Source organism: Setaria viridis, chromosome 7 (genome assembly GCF_005286985.2).
Source record: "Setaria viridis chromosome 7, Setaria_viridis_v4.0, whole genome shotgun sequence".
NCBI lineage: Eukaryota > Viridiplantae > Streptophyta > Magnoliopsida > Poales > Poaceae > Setaria > Setaria viridis.
In genome coordinates, this window is record NC_048269.2 from 10,112,187 (window position 1) to 10,122,294 (window position 10,108).

General features: G+C 48.6%; 1 long non-coding RNA gene across 1 annotated transcript; it reads right to left on the bottom strand.

Moving 5' to 3' along the window:
* Nucleotides 1-98: 98 nt before the first annotated feature.
* Nucleotides 99-816, bottom strand: LOC117865411 (uncharacterized). Its single transcript, XR_004642531.1, has 2 exons — nt 719-816; nt 99-581 (listed from the first exon to the last, which is right to left on the bottom strand). It is a non-coding gene; the product is annotated as an uncharacterized lncRNA (long non-coding RNA).
* Between the last annotated feature and the right edge of the window lie 9,292 nt (nt 817-10,108).

Here is a 10,108-nt window from a genome sequence, read left to right on the forward strand (position 1 = left end):
ATTTGCACCAAACATATTAGTAGAGGCACATATGTGGCAAACAATGCATTTTTCTGTCTATCTAGCAATCTCGTGATAACGATTAATTTACAAATACATAAAAAACCAATACTTTCGTATCATAGATATTATACTATTCATTTGTTAACATTTATCTTAAGTACACAAGACAAACTTCTGATACATCATGCGGCGACAAACCCAGCTACAGATAGTAGAAATTATGATATGAACACAGAGCAAACCCTTTTTCGGACATACAAAACGTTACACTAACACTTCATCTTCTTATTCTTGGTACACTGCCAATGTCCACCAACACCCTGTGTAGTATCCTGAGAAATCTGGATCATCTACCGGCAAGGATAGCTCCCAAGTGGACACACGTGATCTATGGCATCACCAGTGGAGGCAGCCCTTCCATCAGTATTTGTGAGTTTGCGCACCTCCTTTCCAGGCACATCCTTGTGCACTCTGTCCTCATCTATCTTATTTGGAATACATGTACACGAATTGATGACAACAATCCCGATGACCAGCAACCCAATAATCTTCATTTGCATTTTTTCTCCTTGCCTGGCCTACAGATAATTTATGTGTGTCAGTCAATGCATTGCTTCTTGAATACCCAACTGATTAAATAATAAGGATTTGCTTCAACATTAAAGTATTTGCAGATAATGAAGATATTCATTGGAAAAATATATGAAATGTTTACCAAATGGTGAAATGTTTCACTTGCAGCCTTCTCTTCACTACACCTAATATCGATATGAAGTTGTGCTACTTATAGGAGAGAAAAGTGGTATTCTTTCATTTGAACTGTTGATAGTAAATCTCCAAATATGAAGATTCACCACCCATAAAGTTATCAGACAACTGAAAGTGGGCCGGGTTAATTTCTTCAGACTTGACGTGTGAGAAACCAATTTGGTAAAAGAAATTATTTTAGTACCAATCAGTTGTCTTGTCAGAATAATGTTGCGACAAAAGGAGTTTGTTTCAAATTTTAATTAGTCCAAAGCTTACATCAGGAAGGATTCCATTTAATTTTATCCAAAATAATTTTGCTTGCCGTCTGTTGGGAATGTCAAAAAGTTACAGAAGAATAAGTCATTCTCCTTCATATTTTGGCAACAATTGACTACTGAAAATATTGGTTACTTGAATGTTCCAGCAATTGGTCGATATGATCAATGTGCGTCCTACTCCCTCCATCCCAAAATAAGTTAAAATGTAGCTAATCTAAGGTAAATTAGTATGGAAAATAAGTTAAAATGTATCTAATCTAAGGTAAATTAGTATGGAGGACAAAAGACTCTTTATTGCCCTTTACTAAGCCATTGCCCTTCATTAAGCCGTCGGCATTTAATTTGCCTCACAAACTCTATTGCATCTGATCAGTGGTGATTTTTGGCTTTTACAAGTCTTATTTAATTGTTTTCTCAATTGAACAATGCAAACAATAAATACATAGATTTCGACGAGTTAAGCTGCACTACAAGGTTTTATGCCTAATGCCATGATTTTTTTTAGCAACAGCTGATTTTGGTTGCAATACATAGGGGTTATTGCAAGAGTAGTCGATTTTGGTTGCGATAGGGTGACATGCTGCCACGATTAGTTTGTCGGTGCCACCAAGGGTCACTACAACAAATATCACATTTTTATGACAAATATCACGTAGGACAAAATTCGTCAAGAATTGTATAGCCACCTCACCATTTGGCCAACTAAGCATGATGTGGCTGCCAACGTGGATATGACATGGATGATGATATGGCAGCAAGAAGATGGGTCAGTTTGTGCCCATTTATCTGATTCTACTCATTTTCTAGCCCATTTAGAATTTAGCCTACAATTGATGATCATAAAAATTATTGTACCTAGATTGCAAGCAGGGGCATAAAAAAACTAGGTACCACACTGGAAATGCTGCAATGGAAGGCAAAAAAGGTGTGTCCGATAAGGTATTTCAGGGGACATTGAAAATTGTAAAGAACATGCTTCCTGAAAATAATGAATTGCCATCAACAACATATGAAGCTAAACAGGTTGTTGCCCTCTGGGATTGGAGGTTCAGAAGATACACGCATCCTCTATCGTGGTGATGAATATGGGAAATTGGATGCTTGTCCTATGTTCGGAGCGCTGCGGTATAAGATCAGGCGAGATGATCCTGGTGATGTTGAGGGGTAGCCTCCCAAGAAGAGAGTTCCCATGAAGGTGATGTGGTATTTCCCTATAATACCACATTTGAAGCATTTGTTCAGAAACAAGGCGAATGCTAAGTTGATGCGATGGCACAAAGAAGAACGTAAGCAAGATGAGATGCTTTGACACTCCGCGGATGGGGCCCAGTGGAGATCAATTGATAGAGCATTCCCGGACTTTGAAAGTGATGCAAGGAGTATAAGGTTTGGTTTAAGTACTGATGGATTCAATCCATTCAGGGAGTTGAGTAGGCCTGTGACCCTATGTATGTTCAACCTTCCTCCTTGGCTGTGCATGAAGCGGAAGTTCATTATGATGCCGGTGCTTATCAAATGCCCAAAACAACCCGGCAATGACATTGACATGTACCTAAGACCGTTGGTTGATGAACTTTTACTGCTCTGGAAGGAAGAAGATGTACATGTGTGGGATGAGGATAAACATGAGAACTTTGACCTATGAGCATTGTTGTTCATAACTGAGTAACCTTTCAAGACAGACAAACAAGGGATATCGGGCCTGCACCCACTGTTTAGACGACACAGACAGCATGTATTTGAAACACTGTAGGAAGATCGTGTATATGGGCCATCATCGATTTCTTCCTGCTAACCACCCGTTAAGAAAGAAATGGATGCACCCATTGAAGTTGATAGGTGCCTAGTTGGATGACTTCTTTGATGATGAATGGCCCCTTCGAAGGGGCGACCAGCTTGTATATGTCCTTGGTGGACTAGATCCGGTGAAGCACCAAATCACCAACATTGAAGGAGCGTTCTCTGACATTCCGATCGTGGTAGTGCCGCATCTGCTGCTCGTGGTGTGCATGCTAGATAAGGGCCGCCACACGATGCTCTTCGAGGCTGTCGATGTTGACCTGCTGACTTGTTTTTGCCTCGCCTTCCTCAAATTTCTGGATGCTGGCACGCCAAAGGCCACGTCGGATGGCAGGACAGCCTCTGAGCTGTACACCATGAAGAAAGGGGTGTAGCCGGTAGCCCAGCTCTTCTAGTTAAGTAGGCCCCAAATGACATGGGGTAGCTCTCGTAGCCACTTGGTGGCATAGTTGGACGTGTCGTCCAAGATGCAAGACTACAGGGACTGGAGGACCATCCCATTCGCATGTTCAACCTGACTGTTGCAGGTGCGCTACCGAGGAGTAGTATGAGGTTGTCTTGACAAAAGTACCAGAACTCGGAGCCTGTGAACTGTTTGCCAAGGTCGGTGATGATTCTGTTTGGCACTCTAAAGCGGTGTGTAATTTCCTCCATGAACTGGGTGGCTTTAGCCGACTCAATGCTGGTGACAGCCTTGACCTTGATCTACTTGGTGAATTTGTCAACATCCACGAAGATGTGGGTGTAGCCACTTGAAGCGGTTTTGAAGGGTCCGACCATATCCAGCCCCTAGCATGCGAAGGTCCAGGATGGTGGGATGGTGCGTAGGGCTTGGGTCGGTAGATGTTGCTGCTTGGAGAAGAATTGGCACCCTTTACACTTTTGGACGAGCTCCTTTGCATAAGCTACCATTGTTGGCAAATAGAAACCAGAGCGGAATGCCTTGTTGACCAAAGTGCCCAAGGTGGCGTGGTTCCTGCATGTTCCCGAGTGGATCTCGTGAAGGAGGTTGAGGCCCTCACTACGCAGAATGCACTTTATTAAGATGTCAGTGGATACGACCTTTCTGTAGAGCTCCTTGCCGATGATGTCATAGTTTACAATGCGTTGAGCTAATTTTTCGTGCTCGATCATGTACTCTAGTGCTATCTAGCATCCAAAGAGAACGGGGCACGCCAGTCTTCTTCTGCCTAAATCATCATGATGTCAGTAGGAGCTGGGTCAGCCGGAGCCTCACCACTATTATTGGCCTAGTCTAGGTCCAGAACCTTGATGGATGGTTTCTAGAGATCTTCTACGAAGACATCGGCTAGAACCTGCGCACGCTTGGTGCCAAGTTTGGTCAAGACATTGGTGGCGATGTTGTGGTCCCTAGGCACATGGTGGAACTCAAGACCATCAAAGTGGGCCTCAAGTTTGCGGATTTCCTCGCAATAAGCATCCATGGACTCCTTGGTGCAGTCCTAGTTCTTGTTGACTTGCTCGATTACAACCTTGGAGTCTCCGTACGCAAGGATGCGCTTGATCCCTAGGGAAATGGCAATACGGAGGCCATGGATGGGAGCTTCGTACTCGACGCCATTGTTGGTGGCCTCGTAGTGGATCTGGAGCACATACTTAAGCTGCTCAGCTTTGGGGGATATGAAGAGGAACCCCGCGCCAGCTCTTTCGAGGTTGAGGGTGCCGTCAAAGTAGATAGTCCAATGTTCTGGCCTCTCTAGGGAGGGCGGCTTTTGGATCTCTATCGACTCGGCCACAAAGTCAGCTAGGATCTGCGACTTGATCACATGACGCGAGCAGAAATCAAGGTCGAACTTGCCGAGCTCCACGGACCACTTGACAACTCAACCGTTGACATCCCTGTTCTGGAGGATTTCGCTGATGGGGTACGAGGATACCACCCAGATGTTGTGCGCCTGGAAGTAGTGGCGCAGCTTTCTTGACGAAATCAGAACTGCGTTGAGCAATTTCTAAACCTGTGTGTAGCAAATCTTGGAGTCATAGAGGACCTCGCTAACGTAGTACACTGGTAATTGCACCATGTGGGCGTGGTTGAGCTCCTCACATTCCACAACTAGCACGGTGCTGATAACATGCGTCGTTGCATAGATATAAAGGTAAAGCATTTCTTGGTCGGTCGGGGCTGTCATGATGGGGGAAGTGGTGAGGAAAGCTTTAAGGGCTACCTTTTCAAGCAGATTGAAGAAGAGTAGACCCTTTTCTCCGAGTTTCCTAATGAAGCGGCTAAGGGCCGCCATCATGCCAGTAAGCTTCATGATGTCTTTCTTGTTGGCCGGCTTCGCCATGTTTCTGATGGTGTCGATCTTGATAGGATTGGCTTCGATACCACCCTGGCTGACCATGAAGTCCAGGAGCTTTCCAGATGGGACACTGAAGACACATTTGCTTGGGTTAAGTTTCCACATTACGCCCGGAAGCTATTGAAGGTCTCTGCGAGGTTGGCTATGAAGCTCTCCTCATCTTTGGTCTTGACAACTACATCATCGACGTAGGCCTCGATGTTCTTATGTAGCTACATGGCGAAGCAACCCTGGATTGCCTTTTGGTAGGTGGCACCGGCATTTTTCAACCCAAAGGTCATAATGTTGTAACAATAGATGCTGAAGAGCGTTATGAACGCCGTCTTGTATTGGTCGGCAAGATTGAGGGCGATCTGGTGATAGCCCGAGTAGAAGTTGAGGAAGCAGAGTAGGATGCTCCTAGCCGTAGAGTCTACGACTTCGTTGATGCGCGAGAGAGGAAAGGGATCCTTAGGGCAGTGCTTGTTGAGGTCGGTGTAATCAATACACATTCTCCATTCACTGGTTTTCTTTTTTACAAGGGATGGATTTGCTAACCAGTCGGGATGCTTACATTCACGGATGAATCCGGCGACTAAGAGCTTATTAAGTTCTACTCTAATAGCCTCCTCTTGGGTAAAGCAGCGAAGCTTTTGCTTGATAGGACACCGGGCAGTCTTGCTCAAGCCCAAGGAGTGCTCAGCTAGCTCCCACGGGACACCGGGCATATCGGATGGCTTCCACGCGAATATGTCCAAGTTTTTCCGGAGGAAACTGGTGAGCACGAGTTCCTATTTGGCGAAGAGGTCGGACCCTATGAGGGCCGTCTTGGTCAGGTCTTCAAGGCTGAGGCAGATCTTCTTTACCTTGAGGTTGGGCTGCACCGCCGTGGGCATCAGCTCCATCTTTGGGATCATGAGCTGGTTCTTTGTCCACCTTTTGGGCCTTGACGAGCATGGTGGTGGCCTTGGCCAAGTGCTCCAGGACTTTAGCGAGTGGCACCGCCTTCATGTCACACTTGTACAAAGTCTCGACGTCGCCGTAGATGGAGAGGGTACCATTTGGAGCCAGCATCTTGAGGATGAGGTAGGTGTGATGCGGGATTGCCATAAACCTCACCAGCATGGGCCTACCAAGGACGACATGGTAGGAAGTCTTGAAGTTGGCCACCTTGAAGGTGAGGTGCTCCGTATGCTAGTTGGCAGGCGTCCAAAGGTGATGGGCAGAACAACTCAGCCAATAGGATAGGATCCTTTGCCGGGTACGAGGCCATAGAAAGGTTCTTCACAGGGCTAGAGCCGCTCGAAGTTGAGGTCTGTGCGCTTCAAGGTCTTGGTGAAGATGATGTTGAGGTCGCGGCTACCGTCGATCAGCACATTGGGGAGTAAGGTCCGATCTATGGTCAGGCAGACCACCAGCGGGTAGGACCCGAGATCTGGCATGTGTACCCAATGATCCTCCATGGAGAAGGTTATGGGCTGCTCTGACTAGCGCAGATACTGGATTGGCTGTATGGAGACAAAATGCACCTCTCGCTGGTGCAACTTCTTCTTGCGGTTGCTATAGAAAGCGTTGGGGCCTCCCACAATGATGCTAACCAGCTGTTCCAATTGCTAGAACTCCCCGTTCTGGTTGGCACCAGGCCGGCGGGTGTTTGGGTGTGGCTGGTCGCGATGCTCCTCTTGGTGCTGGTCATTGCGGTAATCGTGCTAGTGGTTATCAGGACATCACGGTCATCGCGATGGTAGTAGTCACGACGGTTGTCGTCCCTTCAATAGTCGTTATGACGGGGTCACTTGTACTCCACCGGGGCGTCGAGCTCTTTCTTGAGGACTATGCAGTTCCGAAGATTATGACGTGCATCCTTGTGGAAGGGGCACGGGGTGTTGAGGGTATCATCAAACTCTTCCCGAAGGAAGGTGGTCGGCCTGGTAAGGTTGCCTTCAGCAGTAAGGACCTCAGGGGCCCTTTTCTGAAGTCGAGACTCCAGTCGTGCTTGGTGTCCGTCATTGGTTAGCTGTTCATAGTTGTCGTTCTAGCAATGCTTGCCACCCTGGAACTGTACTATCGCCACCTCCTCTATGTCTGCCTAGGTGTTGACAACCTCCATCATCTGCCTGACCGTCTTGGGGGCAGGCTAATACAACTTGCAGAACATGGTGCAGTTCATCAGGCCAGAGCAAAAGTACATGATGATGTCGCGGTCCTTGGTACCGGCCAGCCTATTGTGGTTCTCAAAGAAGCAGTTGGTGTAGTCTTGAATAGTTTCATTCTTCCGCTGATGGACTTGGCCAAGTTTCTCTTTGTTACCAGGTCGGCTGTAGGTAGCCTGGTAGTTGTCGGTGAAAGCTCTACCGAGCTGACCCCAGCTATCGATGCTGTTTGGTGGGAGGTTCTCTAGCCACAGGAGAGGGACGGGACCTATCACCACCGAAAAGTAGGCGGCCATCTGGTCGTAGGTGCCGTGGGTGGCTTTCACTGCGGTGTTGTACGTCTTGAGCCAGATGGTAGGTCGGAGTGACCATCGTACTTTTCATTGATGGCCGGCTTGAAGGAGGTTGGCCACTCAACAGCCTTGAGGTGAGGAGTAAAGGCGGCGAAGTCATCGATCACTATGTCGTTGTCATCGTCAAGGTTGTACACGACGGGTGGAGCCCTAGGGCGTCTACCGTTGTCGCGCCCGGGTGGGACGTAGGTGCCTTCAGAGGCGCCGTACCAGTGGTCGTAGTCGGCGTGGCGACACATCTCATCTTCTTGGCGCTGGCGGTCCTCGCGTTCTACGTTGCGGTTGAGTTCTAGAGCGCCATAGTCACGGTCGTACTCGGTGCGGTGGTCGAGCTCGGGCTCTTCCCGCTCTTGGTGACAGTTGTTGAGGTCGGGACGGAGGTCGGGGCGGTCACACAACTCTTCACAGAGGTCACGTTGCCGACCATGTCTGCCACGATCCTCGCTATCGCCTCTCCTGTCGCGGTCCTTACCGTCGCCTCTCCTGCCATGGCGGCGGTTGTCGTGATTGTTGGGTTGGCGGTCGTTGTTGGTGGGTGGGTTGGCGGGTTGCTCCACCTCTCTTCCCAGACGGTCTCCAACCAACCTCTCGCGCGGTGGTCGCCTTGGTGGTGGCCGGATTTGCTATGCCCGGATCGATTGCGAGAGTACCAGGTAGCTGTGGACCGGGGAAGTGTGTGGACGACTGTGGGCTCGCTCTTCGATCTATGTGTTCGAGGCGCGGATACGCTCCTGGACCCACTATAGTTGCTCCTAGTCTGGAAGGTTTTCCAGGTCGTCAAATGTAGGCCCCAGGTTGGCCTAGGGTGTGGTGAAGACGTTGTGGCCGGCCTGCTCGACGTGGGCTTGTAGATTGCGGGCGCGCGCAAGTCACCTGCGCCTGTCCCGGGCACCATCTTGGTCGGCGTTGCCGCTGTCATCGCATGGTGGTTGGCGTTGATCATCTGCTGCCTCTACATTTGCAGCAGGTTGTTGCTCTTGTTGGCGTCGAGCTGCACGGTCCTGGTTCCTAGCGTTGCAACCAGCTCCCTGAGAAGAGGTTTTGCCATCCCTAGGTGGCTCATCAGTGGAGACCACGAAGGCTTCACGATCTGGTATGGAGGAGTTGCTCTCATCGTCACTTCCGTAGGGCTTCGGCATCAGGATGATGTGGGGGATCTTGAACTAACCACAGTCTAGAAACTGGGCAGATTCAGGTGGGCCTTCAGATTGGATCTAAAGGGACTGTGCGAGTTTCATGGAGTACATGGCAGCCGAGTTTCTCAAACCAAAGGGGATGAGGGAAGAACCCTACGCCGACCTGGTTCAGTGTAGTGCCACCTCAGAGAGATATATGCACTCAACAATAGTGTTGCTGATGCGATCTAGCCCCGCAATCAGGTCGAAGGGTGTAGGTGGGTGGGTCACAGCAAGGATTTACGGAATCCTCTCGGAGAGAGAGAGAGATCACTAACCTACTGGGCAAGCGGCGTGATGATCCTTGGGTGGAGGTTTTGCTCCATCAAAGTAGATCCAAAGGATGCTGAGTTGGCGATGGACGCCGAGTCGATGGAAGCTAGGCGTGGTGGAGTTGGAATCCACTGGCATGCTCCCAATGTGGACCTGGATCGGGTTGACGACGAAGTCCTTCATGCTCTTGGGGAAAACAACACCAGGACGGAATGCCATCGAGCTCTCAAGGGAGAATCTCGCAATCACCCCAACCTAGCATGCCAACTGTCGAATTTATAAGCCTGGCAGTCCACCAGGGGGTTACCCAGTTGTTTATTTGTAGGTGGAGGTGATTGTGAAACCAAGAACTCGAAGGTGATCGCGAGAACATGAGGGACATGAGAATTTTAGATAGGTTCAGGCCTCCGAAGAGTAATACCCTATGTCCTGTATGTTGGTGCTTTGTATTGCTTGAGAATTCAGATAGGTTACCCTCGGGGGGTGCCCTTGGCCGCATTATATAGGCTGACGACCTAGGGTTACAAGTCGATTTGAATTTTATCTACTTGGTAGTTACATAATCTGAGTCAGACTACAATACATGTTCCGTAATATCCAAGCTGATTTGATTCTCCTAGCCTCCTTGGTTTGTACTTCAAGTATCTTCATATCCTTAACCCGCACGTGTTGGTTGGACCGGCCCACTTGTAAGGTTCAGCCTGTATCCTTATCGGTGGGGACCCATGGGTACCCATATCCCTCACGTACTATCTCCCAGCTCGAGGTAACAAGATCAGCAAGCAGATAAGGACGCTCTAGCTATAGCAGTTTTGCTTTTACAACAACAAATCCAGGTCATTAAGTTTATGGAAGACACAGGTCTCTTCCTTGTTGAAGTTCTAGGGTAAGCTGAACCACCACCTCCAGAAAAGATTGGCCCTTTGAGTTAGGCAAGCCTCTAGTCAGGCCTGAATTAGTACAGAAGCTCTCAACCAAGATATATGAATTCCATCAGTGGTACATAGAGCAATCGGCCAAGGA